Source organism: Schistocerca gregaria, unplaced genomic scaffold (assembly GCF_023897955.1).
Source record: "Schistocerca gregaria isolate iqSchGreg1 unplaced genomic scaffold, iqSchGreg1.2 ptg000497l, whole genome shotgun sequence".
Classification (NCBI taxonomy): domain Eukaryota; kingdom Metazoa; phylum Arthropoda; class Insecta; order Orthoptera; family Acrididae; genus Schistocerca; species Schistocerca gregaria.
In genome coordinates this window covers 3,888-7,774 of record NW_026061902.1, presented here as the reverse complement: position 1 = coordinate 7,774, position 3,887 = coordinate 3,888, and positions in this window count along the sequence as shown.

Below are 3,887 nucleotides of genomic sequence, written 5' to 3'. Positions count from 1 at the left end.
AAAATGTAGACTGGCAATGGCAAGGAAAGCGTTTCTGAAGAAGAGAAATTTGTTAACATCGAATATAGATTTATGTATCAGGAAGTCGTTTCTGAAAGTATTTGTTTGGAGTGTAGCCATGTATGGAAGTGAAACATGGACGATTACTAGTTTGGACAAGAAGAGAATAGAAGCTTTCGAAATGTGGTGCTACAGAAGAATACTGAAGATAAGGTGGATAGATCACGTAACTAATGAGGAGGTATTGAATAGGATTGGGGAGAAGAGAAGTTTGTGGCACAACTTGACTAGAAGAAGGGATCGGTTGGTAGGACGTGTTTTGAGGCATCAAGGGATCACAAATTTAGCATTGGAGGGCAGCGTGGAGGGTAAAAATCGTAGAGGGAGACCGAGAGATAAGTACACTAAGCAGATTCAGAAGGATGTAGGTTGCAGTAGGTACTGGTAGATGAAGCAGCTTGCACAGGATAGAGTAGCATGGAGAGCTGCATCAAACCAGTCTCAGGACTGAAGACAACAACAACATCATCTGAATTGGGAGGTCGGTAAAAGGATACAGTTATTATTTGATTCCGGTTGCCAAGAATGTCCTCTGTGCATACTAATTCGCAGGAACTGTCCACTTCAATTTCGGGACAACCTGCTTTGAGGTGAGCCACACGTTTCTTCAAGTCACGAGCTACGTATCGTCCCCTCTGGACCAGACCTGGGTGTTGCTCACAGTAGCCGGCAGTCTGTTGCTTTATCGCCACCGCCTGCGGCCGAACTGGTGCTCGCTGTCTCTGCGACGTTAACTCCCGGCTCTCGGCAGCTCTTAGGAACAGGAACTCGGGCGCAGCAAAAGACAGAGTACGTATCGCGCTGATTCTCTGCTCTGCCTGACCCTTCGTGGCTTCCAAACGCCCGGCAGCCGCTCTCTCAGCTCGGGACAGTAGCTCTACGCGTTCACTTTGGGACAGCCACGAACGTCGCCATAACCCTGTTCTCCTGTTCTTCGAGCACTCTGTTTAGCGGCAACTGCTCGCTTTCAGCTTCACAGACGCTTCTCGACGACCCTCGACGTTTTCGCTAAGTCGATCGCTATTTCATCCCGTAGCATCTTCTAAAGTCATTCGCTTTACTTTCCACGTTCCGTTCGAGCTTAAGATTCGCAGCTTCTAAGTCATCAAATAGCTTTTCATTCACTTTCCTCGGCTCATTAAATTTCTCTTCAGTCCCTTCGTGAGTTCACCAACCGGCACAGAGGTTGTTTGAGAACAGCGGAAAAAAAAAATTTGCATGCAGTTAATGCAATACTAAATCTAACCATAGTACATAACATCGTTAAATGAACCTGTATAATTAATCAATGGATTGTGAATTTGGCACATTAGTTCTACTCATTCCTCTCTCTGGGTACTTCGTTATCACTGTCTTTTTGTGCAGCATATGAAAATCAGGCTAATATTTCAAAGAAAGAAGCAGTTAAGAGCATCGAGTTGCAAGTCTGGCAGCTATTTGGTGCGTTCTGAAGTAGTTAGAGGTCACACGATTTGAGTTTTCATGAAACACATTCATTCAAAAATAGCCACAAAAAATTATGGGTGGACATTCTGTAGATATACTTAAGTTGTGCCTGAACACGAAATAAACTAATCTGATCTGGCAAGAAGAAATTACATAGCGCAATTTAACTATGTATACGTGAGGGAAAAGAGAGGAAAGGGAACAGAAACATATGACTTCAGTTATCCAATCAAGCTTCACACGAAAACGACGAAATTCAGAGGAACATTACCTCCATTGCTTGCATGCACTAACATCAAAGGGGTTTACACCGATTGAAACATCTTCTTACAGCAAATACACCACCTGAGAATTCACGCAAGCATCATGAAAAGAAGTCACCTGAGTTGCACATCCAACTGTTTCAAACAGATGTGAGTGAAAATCGCTAAATGTATACAATCAATGAGAGTACACCACTGTAAGAACGAATAGATCATGAATCACCCCGAATTCATAATAAAACCATCAAGGCGGAAGGCCCCAATGATTCGAGAAACATATGGCCCCCATTAAACAAAGGCAGCTGCTACACGTTCCCACAAAACACGGAAATGCAGTAACGCAAATATTCACCCATCACTTATCAGTTAAAATAACACGGGCCAACTATTGAGATTCAGTAATAGAGCGCAACGCTCAGAGAATAAAGACAACTCGAGATCACAGCAGATAATAGAACATACGATAAACTACAATACATAAAAAGAAATATCGCACATACACGAAAACACAAGTTCTGTCATATTCACAAAGCTTTAAAGCACATTAACTCAGGCTAACCATATCCCGTAGAGCGCATTGTCACAACAATAGTAGAAAGGAACAAAGCAAACTCCGGACACTGAGAAAATCATAGACTCAAGCATTGCCTATTAAGAGCAATATAAAGCAAGAAGTAATCGAAACACTTCATTCAGGCCAAGAGGTTTTCCGAACGGCTCCACGCATGAAGACCGCGTTTGAAGCTACGACCTATCTCATCACTGGCAGGAGAGGGCTCACTTAAGAGCACAGATACATCCACCGAGTTCAGTCCGGAACCGCGCGACTGCTACGGTTGCAGGTTCGAATCCTGCCTTGGGCATGGATGTGTGTGCTGTCCTTAGGTTAGTTAGGTTTAAGTAATTCTAAGTTCTTGGGGACTGATGACCTCAGATGTTACGTCCCATAGCGCTCAGAGCCATACATCCACCGACAGCCACCGCTCGGCTCGGAGCGCATGGAAAGCCCACACGGGAAACGGACAATACCAACTTGACAACCACGAAGCTGTCGAACAGCACCGATAGCACTCTTTGCACACGTAAGAGGTACAAAATTGGTTATCCTGTGCTTCTAGCAGACGAAAAGCAGCTCAAGTACCAAACCCAAGACAAACCTGAAAAGACACATAAAAAGACCTGGTCACACAAGATAGGCTAATGGACGAACTTTATAAATATGGGTCTCGATTACACATGGAATATAAATGGATCACTTAAAGTACTGACATACTGATGCGCAGAACGAGTTGCTTGCACTTAACGTCAGATTATCACTGAAACTTCTCAGTCCTTCTGCGAGAGTTAGTAGAACCAACTGCAGACAAACAGAATCAAACAGGGCAACAGTCTTATCAAGCGACTGTACACAGACATTTCAACATATCATGAACACACTAATTATAATCCTTCATGCAGTGATTTATGCGTTTCCTCCTGTTGAGTTACGGGGTACTTTTAATGATATGAGCGTCCACTATCTACATCTATATGTACATGGGTAGACTGCAAATCACACTTAAGTGCTTGGCAGAGGGTTTATCGAACCACCTTCACAATAGTTCTCTATTATTCCAATCTCGAACAGCGTGGTGGAATAACTAACACGTATATCTGTCAGTGCGAGCTCTTATTTCCCTTATTTTACTATGATGATCGTTTCTCCCTATGTAGGTCAGAATTAACAAAATATTTTCACGTTCGGAGAAGAAAGTTAATGACTGAAATTCCGTGAGAAGATTCCGCCGCAACGAAAAACGCCTTCGTTTTGATGACGTCCTCCCCTAACTGTGTATCATGCAGTGACACTCTCTCCCCTATTCCATATTAATACAAAACGAGCAGCGCTTCTTTGAAGTTTCTCGATGTACTCCGTTAATTCCATCTGGTAACAATCCCACACCGCGCAGCAGTACTTCGAAAGGAGACGGACAAGCACAGTGTAGCTAGACTCCTCAGTAGATCTGTTACATATTTTAACTGTTCCGCCAAATAAACGCAGTCTTTGGTTTGTCTTCCCCGCATCATTTTCTCTCTCTTCTTTCCACTTAAGTAGTTCGTAACTGTAATTCTTAGGTA